Source organism: Camelus dromedarius, chromosome 16 (assembly GCF_036321535.1).
Source record: "Camelus dromedarius isolate mCamDro1 chromosome 16, mCamDro1.pat, whole genome shotgun sequence".
Classification (NCBI taxonomy): domain Eukaryota; kingdom Metazoa; phylum Chordata; class Mammalia; order Artiodactyla; family Camelidae; genus Camelus; species Camelus dromedarius.
This window is the reverse complement of record NC_087451.1, coordinates 3,725,611-3,737,912: the sequence shown is the minus strand read 5'-3', so window position 1 is coordinate 3,737,912 and position 12,302 is coordinate 3,725,611. Positions and strand designations below refer to the sequence as shown.

The following is a 12,302-nucleotide window of genomic DNA, read 5'->3' as shown; positions in this document are numbered from 1 at the left end:
AGACTATCATTTTCAAATAAGTTCTAGTGAGAATGTTGTACTTGAAACCTAATTTGTATCTATCTTTGAAGATTTATGTTTCAGGAGCTTTGACTAAAGAACACCTGTCTTTATTCAATAACGACAACTAAATGCTCAAACAACATGTAAGAGTTTGAGCTGTAACTGGAGGCAGCGCTTACCTCTCCCAATACACTTGTGCTGATCTGCTCAAAGGGGTTCGTCCAACTGTTTGTCAGTAGTCTTTTGGACAAAGCCATAAAACATTGATTTAAGGTTGCTGGAATGCAACATATTCTTATTAATACTAAGTAAGCCCATATTGAGTGCTTACTGTATGTTGGGAATTGTCCCTCAGACTCACATGAATTTTATTTCTCTGAAAACCTTATATATTTCCTTGCTATTCCCACTTTACAGATAAGGAGACTGAGGATTAAGTCTTCTCTCTTTTTGGGGGAGCTCATTATCAATGACTGGAAGTTGTAAGGAAAAAGATATTGATTCATCCTGAGAAAACATTTTTCTGAGAGTCAGCATTGACGAGGGTGACCACTGAAGAGGGTGATCATTGTTCGAGTGAGATGAGCCCCGTGTTGTATGGAGTCAGCATCCCAGTCCTGGACACAGCACTGTGCTGCGTGGTGGGTGAGGTGGCTTGGCCGCACAGGGAATGAGGATGCTGGGCCGTTGGGCTGTGCTCAGGCCTGGTGAGGCTTTCTCTGAAGAGCAGTGGACCGTCATTGACAGATTTTAAGTAGGGGAGTGGGGTGCTCTCGTAGATCACTTTTGTGTTTGTAGAATGCTTGCAAACATTCAGTAGGCTCGGCAGAATGTGATGTGAGGAATCAGAGTAGGGTGGCTGCAAGGTGTAGCAGTGTTCAATTTTCAAGTGGTTTTCAGTCCCATGTTTGTGGCTCAGTAGACGTGTCACTTTGGATGACGCACTCAAGGAAGTGAAACAATTTATCTAATCAATTGAAGCAGTGATGTACCCAATTCCCAGGACTGTTGTGGAGATCCAGTGAGATAACATTTGCACAGTGTGCAGCGTGGTCCCCAGCCCAGAGTCAGTGCTGAGGGAGTGCCTGTGAGTACCTGGTAGGTCAGGTGTGGGTGGTGGGGCTCGGTGACTGAGGAAATCTGAGCCCTGAAGGAGGGGTCCAGTCACATCTGTGAGTGATGGGCCTGAGCTGGGAGGGGCAGAGAGACCTTCCCTCCCAACCAGGGGCCCTGGGCAGGACTGCTATGGGAGGAGCACTGTGAAGTCAGCTCTTTGCAGGTGGAGTTGGAGTTGCCCTTGAGACATCTAAGTGCAGTGTCACGAGCTCACAGAGGAGGTCTGGGCCCGGGCTGTGCATTTTCCTATAATCTCAATCCCTGAGGAAGCCGAGGTATTGATCACTGAACGTGAAGACATACTTTACAGGACAAGTGAATAGTAGTATCATCTCTGTCATCAAAGCTCACGTCTCTTTATTCTTCACCCACTTTGTTAATTGGATACTTACAGGGCGGTTCTTCACCGCCCACCCCTGGGCTCAGGCTCCACAGTAAATAGCTGGTGAGCCTCCCTCTTTTCCAGAAGAATACACATTTAGCTGGTAGCCTTCTATACCTCGCCAGACTTAGAATTTTAATTTGTTGTTTTAATTCTATTATCTGTTGGTCATCTTCTGACAGGAGAGACGTTTTACCTCATGGTCATGTTTCAATTAGCTGTTACTGAGAATTGCTGATCTGATCCATAGTGTATGTATTATATTAACTTTGTAGAGTACTTATCATTTTTCTTTCTTTGCCCTTAAATTTTGTTTGCCCCTTCAAGTTTCTATCCTATTTCGGGACTTATTTTTTTTAATTAAAAAATGTGTGTTAGTAGTTAAGAAAACAAAAGCAAAGAAACAATGCACAAGATACCTAAATTTAGAAAATATCTATTGTGTTTTCTGTCTCGGCAATGGAGGGTTCTAGAAACTCGTGAAAACGTTCATTACACAAGTTCCTTAAAATGCTGATTAAGAAATAAATCCTTCCTTCCTCATCTTTCAAGCTGCACAGCTAATTTTCAAGAAAGTGAGGGGAAATCCTCAGAAGCCAAGTCATACAAGAAAGCAGGGATTCTGGGAAATACGCGAGCCTTAGAAGCCCTGGGGTGCCGGTTGGCTCCTGAACTGAGTGTTAGTTTCCATGGCAGGAGGGCGGGAGGTGAGCCCCAGGCCTCTCACACTGGGAGTTGGATGGCTCATCCTATGTAAGGCCAAGCACATACTGCAAATCCTGTTTAATAAAGGGTGAACTAGAAAGAAAGAAAAATATCATTCCTCAAGGCAAGAAATTAAGGAAAGTCAATTTTTGGGGAAGCAGGGAAAAATAACAAATCCAAAGTAAGGATTTAGTTTAAAGCTGTTCTGGCATGAGAGTGACCACAATCTCCTGGCAGAAAATCACAGCTCCTCCTGGAATGAGAAGTTGTGTTTTGAATGAATCAGTGAACAGCCATTCCGAAAAAGGCCTCCTGAGTCTTCTGGATCAAGATACTAGACCCAAACAGCTCTCTTCCAAGGTCTCATTTAAATAACCAGAAAGGTTTTAAAGGAAAGAAGCCATAATCATAGTTCTATTTATTGACATTAGTATATGCTAGGAATTCAGAGGTGACTATGGAGTTGTCTCCTCTCTTATGGACCTTACTTTCTGTTTGACATAGTTGGGGAGCTGGGTGGAGGGAGGTTTTAGTCTGTTGCAATTAGCTAGGAAAGGAAATTAAGAAAGCAGTGAAGGGTGGGTGACATTTTTAGCTGAGGACAGTCCTGTTCAGTTGGCTTTTAATTGCAGGCTCGACGAGATTTCACTGGAGGGAATTGATCTTACAGAAGATGGACTTAACTCAGGCCTTTTCAGAATGGACAAATGAACCTGGAGAAAGACAGTCAAATCTGTGCAGACATTGAAGTTCACGTGAACGTGCTGTATCCCTGAGTCAAAGATTGGACAAGTAGGCAGCACTTCTTGAGGACAGAGGAGTGGTTTTTAAGGTTTTCCTAGAATGAATCCCAGGGAACCGGGATGGCCAGTTGTCAAACTGTGACTTTGCTCTTTGGACGGTGTGCCCACCAAAGGTATTTTCCATTTATTAGTTTTCATTTCTCTTAAATACATCTCAGGTGATGAGGACATGGGCACAAGCATTGGACGTCATGTCGAGGTGACTTTGGATACCTGCCTAGAAGCGCGGGCACAGCTGCGGCTGCGTCATACATCTTGCCGCCCACCCTGTTGCCCAGCTCCGTGATCACGGCAGGGTGGTTCCCTGATGACATGTCCATCTCCTTTGTGACATTGTAACCCACAAAAGACCGGAGCGTATTAGCCTGGCTTTGTTCTTTTCCATCCTTCTCTTTGAATGGACTGATAGTGGACCCAGTTATGTTAGCAGATGTTTTACAAGTAGGGCTCTCAGTACAAACCTTGTAATCCCCGCTGTGTGATCTAGAGAAGAAAGTTACATTCTTTCCAAATTGTTTTGATGCACTTATGTGGGTAAATGGTGTACGTTTGAATATGTATTTCCTCTCTGAATCATCATGGTTAGAGATGAATGTGGGCAGACATGGAATGTGTTTTCTGTATTTGAACTGTATGGTCCCCTAAATTCTCCCCAGCTTTTTAAAGTCATCACTGGAGTGCTACCTCCAGAGTGTCCCAAAGCATCCACCACTGCCTGTTCTTCAGACACTATGAGTTTCCAAGTTGGAGAAGGCTGCTAGCTGGTGAGGCATTCTCTGGCACATCTCTGGCTGGCTGATGTGGGCTTAGCACCCAAGACTTGGCAGACAGTAACTAACCATGATCACTTCCATTTCTGGGACACTCATGAAGGATTTTAGACTTATGCTAGTGGCATACATTATTTCAATTAGTTTTCCCAACAATCATAATTAGATTTTTTCACCTGTATTAATAAGTAAACTGTCAAAGCGAGTGACGTGCAGACTTTGGACTGGAACACGGGTCTTTCTGATCCCTGTCTCTGTTCCCTCCCCGGCCTATCCTTCCAGATGGCCAGGAGACTCTTCCTCAGTCTTGAGTTTCCTGCTGATATTACCACTCTCTTTGTTTCTAGGAGAGGAAAACAAGTCTAAACTTACTTTCCAGTTGAAAATGGAATGAAGAGTTAACGTTGGAAGCCGGGAGAGATTGTCCTGTGATGAAGTGGTCTCCGAGCCACTTCCACTGGGATGTCACGTCACTGTCTGGGCCCCTTGCTCAGCCTGTGCACAGGTGACAACACAGATGTGCCGAGCAGTCCTCCCGGACAGGGCAGTGGGTTGGAAATGACTTTGGGGATTTGGTTTCATTTCATAGGTTTCTGAGGGCCTTGGCCTGGCACTTCGAGTGGGACCATTCCCTGTCCCACATACTCGTGCTCTGGGCCCGTGCAGACCTGATGTGGCCTCAGCCTGAGGCTCAGGGCCCGTGGTGAAGTGGAGCATTTTAGTCCAGGGTCTGTGGAGGCTCTGAAAATTCTGGGTCGTGGGACATTGTCCAGGATGATAATAATTCCTCCCCGAGTTTCAGATTTCCTTGCCTGTGAGCCGGGGTAGTAATAGTTTCTGAGATGATTGTAATGATTCAGTAAGGGGGGCAGAGTGTGCTGGCAGGTAACTGGTGCTTAAGGAGAAGAAGTCGCAGTCACTCTGTCAGCCTCTCACTGTGTGCTCTGTGCTTTGAGAAGATGTGTGTTTGGTGAAAGTCCTGCCCAAATACTAGGGTCTAGATGAAACGTTGTTCCTTTACTTTCCCTTTTTTTGCTCCTTCCTTTCTCTGCGTCTCATGTGTAGGGAGCAGATTCCTCTGTTTCAGGGAATACAGGCCTTTCTAGGAAAAGGACAGGATGAACGTGGATAGGTGGGGCCGGAGGGGGTCTGGAGCATCTGCACAGCGCTGCTTCCCTGCATTTCTGCATCCGGTCCCATCAGTGCACGAAGTCAGCCTTCCTCTTCCTTCCTGTGTCATCAGGTCTATGTTTTATGGGAAAACCATTTTTAAGTGTCTTTTTTCACTTACATGTTTCGTTCAGATGCTTGTTGCTTTTCTCCCAGTGCTTCAGCATTCCTAGGAGAGAATTCAGCAGTGCAGCATCCTCTCCGAGCTCTATGAGTTGATCGGCTTTCACTGCAAGTCCGTCTTCTTCAAGTGGGTGGCCCCCGTGCAGCGCACGGCCCCCGGCATCCCGGAGCCTGGCGGGAAGGCCTGCTACCGACTCCTTCTTCAGACGCTTCCTGGCTACATTCTGTCACTGATTCTGCAGGACTTCAACAAAGGTTTTGGAACTAAAACATTGCTTCAGTCAGATTAACCATGCCTTGTTTGGGCCCTGCTCTCCTGTCTCATCAGGGTGAATTGTGATTCGTGTAGAACAGGACACAGCAGACTTTTTTCTGTCAAGGGCTTGGGAGTCAATATTTCAGGATCTGCAAACCTCCTGATCTCTGGTGCAGCTGCTCAGCTCTGCTGTTCAGATGCCAGAGCAGCCGGACAGTCCACACACCCACAGAGCTTTATTCACAGCAGTGGCTGGGGCTGGATTGGGTGTATGAACTGCAGTTTGTCCCCATAGCCTCCTCACTATTGACGCCTGCACCTGAGCGTGCATTTGCGACAATGGGTGAACCTACACTGACACGTCATCATCACCAAGAGCCCATACTTGACACTAGGATTTACACTTGGTGGTGTGCACTCTGTGGGTTTGGACAGATGTACAGTGACACGTTTCTACCATCACAGCATCATATAGAGTAGTCTGTCTTAGTGACCCTAAAAATGCTCCGTGCTGCACCTCATTCATTACTCCTTCCCCTCTAGCCTCTGACAGCAACTGATCTTTTAGTCTCTGTGGTTTTGCCTTTCCCAGAACACCATACAGTTGGAATCAGACAGTTGCAGAACCTTCCCAGATTGGCTTCTTTCACTTAGTAATATGCATTTAAGGTTCCTCCATGTCTTTCCATGCCTTGATAACTCATTTCATTTTAACACTATAAATAGTCCATTTTCTGCCTGGACCACAGTTTATTTATCCATTCACCTACTGAAGAACAGCTTAGTTGTTTCTGAGTTCTGGTGATTATGAATAAAGCTGCTATTAACATCTGTATGCAGATTTGTGTGTGGATGTAAGTTTCCATTTTGTTCAGTAAACACCAAGGAGCACAGTTGCCAGATCATATGTTAGGAGTACGTTTAGTTTTGTAAAAAATTGCCACACCGTCTTCCAAAGTATCTGGGCCATTTTTCATTTCCACCAGCAATGCAAGAGAATTCCTGTCTCTCCACATCCTCACCAGCATTTGGTGCTGTCAGTGTTCTGAGTTTTGGCAGTTCTGACAGGTGTGCAGTGATACCTCACTGTTTCAGTCTGCAACCCCTTAATGACAGATGCTGTGGAGCATGTTTCCATAGACTTCTTTGGCATCTAGTTTCCTTCTATGTTGAGGTGTGTGTTGAGGCATTTTGCTCATTTTTTAAGCAGGTTATTCATTCTTCTTGTTCAGTTTAAAGAGATTTTGGTGTATTCTGGATATCAGCCCTTTATCAATGTGTCCCTGCCCTTCACCTGCAGCACCGGAGTTGTCCTTTGGGTCTCAGTGGAGTGTCAGCTCTTCAAAGAGGTTCCCTGTCTTCCCTCAGCCTAAATACTGTCCTTGAATTTTTCACTTTCATTGACTCACTTTGTTCTTTTTAAATAGCATTTCCCATAATTTGTAAGTACATTAAAAAAAAGGCAATGATTGAACACTGCCTCCCCCACCAGGCTGTGTGCCCTGTGAGAGCAGAGACCCTGTCCCCACTCACCATGTCCCATGACAGCACATGTCACATGTCCATGTAAATGTGTGTAACGTGGGGCCAAACCTGATGATCAGCTATGACGACATGTGTTGGCTACCATTCATTGAATAGAGTTTGTTTCTTGATCTTAATTTTAAATCACATGAATGAAACATGTTTCTTTTGAAAAATAAAACAACAAAGCACACCTCCATGTGATTGGTAATTTCTACTTAGCCTTCTGACCCAGGAGGGGACGTTCACCATCATTTTGTGGAGGAGGTTGGGGAGGTAAAGTAGGAGAGTGAGACCAAATAAAGTAAAAATGATAACTATCAGCTGGCTTTATTTTCACTAAGACAAATGTTACTTTAAACCATATCTCAGCTGTTGTTCTGTTGTTTTAAACACTTCTCAAAGAATTAAATGGAAGCCCACTAAACCCTGAAAGGGAAATTATGTGCTCAGGTCCTGAAAAGTGTTTATGTCTATTTCTTGAAATGCACATTTTCCCTGCTGGTTACAGAAAGTCGCGGCGGGAACACAGCCGTGAGCTGTGTGTGTCTGCTGGCTTCACGGTCTGCTCACTGTCATTTTCATTGTCTTGTGTTGCAGTGTATGAAGGTTTTCCATCAGACTGTTTGCTCAGCCCCTTCCTGAATGAGGGATTGAATTTTCCACAGGAAATCTTATGGAAGAGAGTGACAAGGCACATGGGTTTCCCAAAAAGCAATAGTTGTTGTAATAAACTCTCACATTGGTGAACTTTTTGAATACAAGCGAGTTGAAAATTTTATCACTAGGTCATATGCCACAAATCTGCCTTAAGAATAAAAAGATTCAGATTTTATAGAAGAAGCAGTTTGAATCAAGTATAAATTATAATTTGTACACTAGTTGGTGTTAGAACTTATACTCACTCTTACCATAATTGCCTGTGGTAGGAAATGGATCATTATTTATTTATTTAAAAAAAATCCTCAAGGTTCTACTTGCCCCATTCTTGATGCGGCAGTGCTGAGTTTAGTTAAGTTGGGACATTTAGAATTCTTGGCTAGGTTTTCAGGACATTGATTTCAGCCTCTTTATCTTTTTTAGAATCTGTTCTTTGTGTCAGTCTTTGGTCTTTTGACAATGTGGAAATACTGCACAGATCTGTCTTTCCCTTTTTTCCTGTCTTTATGGGTAAAGATTTCTGTAAGACACACTACTAGGACATTAAGGATTTTGTGTGGGGTAAGTTTGGTCGGCTCAAAGGATTTCAATTAATACGTATTAATACTTGCTATTCAGCTAATGATAAGAAAATTATAAAATAACTTAAGTGTACATCAATAAATATAGTACAATAAGCCCATCACCCAGATTAAGGAATTCACAAACATTTCCATATTTCCTTTATTCAGACCTTTGTTCTTTTACTTGTCCTTTGTTGAAGTATTTGACAGCAAATTCAAGAAAACATGTCATTTTACCCTATGTACTCAAGTAGGCATGTCTGAAAAATGAGGGCCATTTCTTTGATCAGGTTTTTCCATTTGACTTATGTGCTCGTTAAGTACCAGCTGTATCAGGCATCTCATTAGGCATTAGGAATCCTTGGGGCAATGAGACAGTCCTGGCTCCCAAGGAAGTTAAGGGCTGATGGAAGAAACCAACACAGGAGCTTAGGTGCCTCACCTAAGGTCCCTGCGGGATGACAACAATTGGAAAAAATTTGTGCACAATACAGTGGGATTCACAGAAGGGACTGGTCAGACTAGTAGGGCAGGCCATGAGAGAGGCGGTCAGCAGGGCTACAAGAGGAGGAATCATTTGATCAGAATCTGAAATCCTTTCTGCCAACCTTCCTTCCAAGCCCCTAGGGCCCATCACACACAACCCTGTGCTGTAACTGTTTTTGATTCCTGTTACCACATCTCCTTCAGGAAGGATTTTAAGGTGGAAAATATTTAAAATCAGTAATTGTTGCCAGAAGGGACATAGAACAAGGAACATGGAAACAACACAAATGTCCATCAGCACATGACTGGATAAAGACAAGGTGATACATATCTACAATGGAATAATACTCAGCCATAAAAGATGCAATTTGCAGCAACATGGATGGACCTGAAGACTGTCATTCTAAGTGAAGTGGGGTGAAAAGAGAAAGTAAAATGCCATATGACTTCATTTATGAGGAATCTAAAATTAATAGCAATAATAATAAGACCACAAATGAACTAATTGTTATTTTGATTTCTTGAATATGCTTAAGCACATATGACTGTCCTTTGTGATTGGATTACCACATTCTGTTTATTATTCTTTTGTAGTTGGCTTTATTCCTCTGGTAACTATGTAAGTTTAAAAATCTGAAACTCTAATCTGTTCTTAGAAACAATAATTAGTACATATATGTAACTAAAAAAATGCAGTATACTCTATACATGTATTTACATGCAATGTGTATGTGGAGTTGAACTGTAATAATTATACCTAATAATACTGAAAAAGGAAAAAAATAAAATAATATATAAAAAAAACTAATCACCCCTCTTTAAATATTAAAACATTCAGTTCTGAGATTCTGTGAAAGACAGCATGGAAGTAGGTTTTTAAGATTTTCTCCTTGTTCCTCGGTGAGCAGCCTGGGCTGCACAGCTTGGCCGCCACAGGCACCCAGGACTTACCGGCTTTCTCCACACTTGTTGGGAGGAAGATTAGCTGCTTCAGGAATATTTATGCTCTTAGAAGTTGCTGAAAACCCCACAGAGCTTCTGTTTACATGGAGTGTATCTGTCAATATACCCCATTTTAGAAATTTGAACAGAAAATTTAAACCCAAGAACTGACAAGCACACGCTGCCCCAGCACGTGATCAAAGCAGTGCTGCCACGGTGGCGTATGTTGGTTCTAGAAAAAATGCACCATACACTCAAGAATGAGGGTGAACCCACAGATCTCATCTCAGCAATGCTATGAAGAGGTGGGACCCAAAGCCCCTAAAACAGTGCTGAAGTCCCCAGATGTCCCAGAACACACAGAGCCATGGGACCAAGAATCCAGTGTCTCATGGATCATCAGCTGTGGAGACCGCGTCCTGGGTCAGGAGAAGCAAAATTAGGGATACCAGGCACACAGTCCTATTACAGCAAAGCTTTAAAGCTGTTGAATTGACTAAAAGAGTGGCAAAGATTTGCATTTAGAATACTACATTTCCTCTCCTTGAGACGTTAGAATGATAACACTGATTAACAGGGGATGATTGTAATGGATTAACTATGATACTGATGACATGAGCTGCTCACACTAACCCTGCACTCAATGTAGACTAAGCCTTTTATGCACACACTTCATTAGGTCTCCACATCCCTGCAAGTTGGCATTAAGCACTCATACAACCATGAAATCAGTGACTATAAAACAGTCACAAGGCTTTCTCTGCAGCATGAGGTAGCAAAACCAGCAAGGATTTTCAATGACAAAATCCAAAATCATATATATTTGGGAAAGAAAGCAAACAAAACACAGAAGGACAATAAAACAAAAGAGCAGATGGAATGGAAACTTTTATTGAAGAAAGCAATGATTGATTCAATTACAACAGGTAATGTCCCTGGTATAATTGAACCATCAATCCAAATTTTTGGAATAGTGAGTTGTGAAATTACTGTCTCATTTAATATTGGAATTCCTAGTTGGACCAATTTGATATACATCACTGGTGTGATGTTATCTATTTAGGTAAATAACAATATTCATATTTTTTAAGTTAACAGGAATCATAACACAGGACTCCAGATTTAGAGAGAGAATGCAAACAACTACTATCATACTCCATCCAGTAAGGACAAGTGTCCCTGCGTCACCAAAGCAATGAGAATTTGCACACAGAAAACACAGTTCTCTAGTTGTGACAAATACAGGACCGTGAACCATGAATTACGAGAAGAAGCAACTGTTTAAATGCCATGGGCAAAATTTTTTATCATCTTGAAAACATCACTGATGCACTAAGTAAGAAAAAAATTGTTTTACTAGCAAATCTAACTGACACAGGGGATTTTCCAAGTGAGAAAGTAATTCCAAAAAGTGCAGTAAAATGAGTTAAGATGATCTGTGCAGTGACGGAGCTGATATTAGACTGACCAGCATCACGATTTCCGGTTTTACACTTGCTCTCTTCTTGTCACCTCTGACACAAGAATGCATCATATGATTTTTTTCTTTAGGGAAAAAAAAGATAAATAAAATCTAACTAGAAGATGTGGTATGGAAAGCAGTAATGAAGTTGTCTAACCTAATAATGCAGCCAGTGTAATGTAGCACTTATTCGGGCACTAGAATTTTTTAAATCATGATTTATTTTATATCCTATTTCTATCCTAAAGGAGGCACTTAAAGTTTTCTACTTTATTCAACATATCTTGTGGGGGTTGTGATATATACTGGTATGGCAGTTTTCAGAGATTCAAAATCGCCTCTGTGGTTGTGGTCAGGAAAGGCAAGGCTCCCTCACAGCTGCGACGGAGAAGGAATCCCCGGAGTCAGCCCCTGGGCAGCTTCCGAACCGCATCTGCTTGCACTTGGCACAGGACACCATCAGCAAGTGTAACTCTGACAAGGAGATTTCCCTGGGGACCTGGGAGGTGCTCTAACATTCTGAAGCCACTTGTTTCCCAGTTAGGTAAGGCTTGGAAAAACAGTTTATTAGAAGTGACTCCCTTTGTATGTGCCTTTTGTCCTGAGAGGTCACTAATTAGCATAAATATAAAATACCCCATAATATAAGAATTTGGGTACCCCATTTTTCCATCTACCTGTCTATTTGTTTATCATATTTATACTTTGGTTACACTTTCCATGATGTTCAATTCTGGGCACCAAAAAAGAAAGGTTGCAAAATATTTCTTATAAAAAGCGAGAATGGGTCTAAGGTTTAAAAACCACTACTGCTAACATAAAAGCCAGATAATATTTTTAACCTCAATTGCATCAGACCTTCCCGAATTCCTCCCTTAAGTTCACTGTTACAACAATAATGGAATCTCTGTCCTTCCAAGACTCGGGCCTGATCGCCACCCATCCAGATATCTTTCTGTGGGTCCCTACTTGTCCTCGAGGCCCCCAAACACAACTTACGGGTTGAAATTTCTTCAGTGTTCCTACTGTAGGGGAAACCTGGAAGTCCCAGGCACTGTCCAGGAGTCACACCTACCTGCAAAAATCAAAGTCATGTGACTGAAATGGGACAACACAGGTTGTGTGGTAGGGCTGAAAGCTTACCAAAAACAGGTTTGGGGGCCTTACCCAAGCCCTCCAGCTCCTAACATGAAGAAGGACAGGGATGCCAAATTAACCACGAGACTGTGTGGCTTAATTACCCCATGAATAAAGGATTTGTGCCAGTGCCACCTTTAGACAGGGAACCCCAGAACCCAGACTTGGAAGCACCCTGTCCCCTACCCTCTGAACAAATA

General features: G+C 42.7%; 1 long non-coding RNA gene across 1 annotated transcript in view; it reads left to right on the top strand.

Moving 5' to 3' along the window:
- LOC135323185 (uncharacterized) overlaps positions 1-9,484 on the top strand; it is a 59,051-nt gene extending 49,567 nt beyond the window's left edge. Inside the window, exons 8-10 of the long non-coding RNA XR_010384412.1 lie at positions 2,839-3,122; positions 4,127-5,327; positions 7,453-9,484. This is a non-coding gene — a long non-coding RNA (uncharacterized LOC135323185). The remainder of the gene's footprint in view (positions 1-2,838; positions 3,123-4,126; positions 5,328-7,452) is intronic.
- The last annotated feature ends 2,818 nt before the right edge of the window (positions 9,485-12,302 follow it).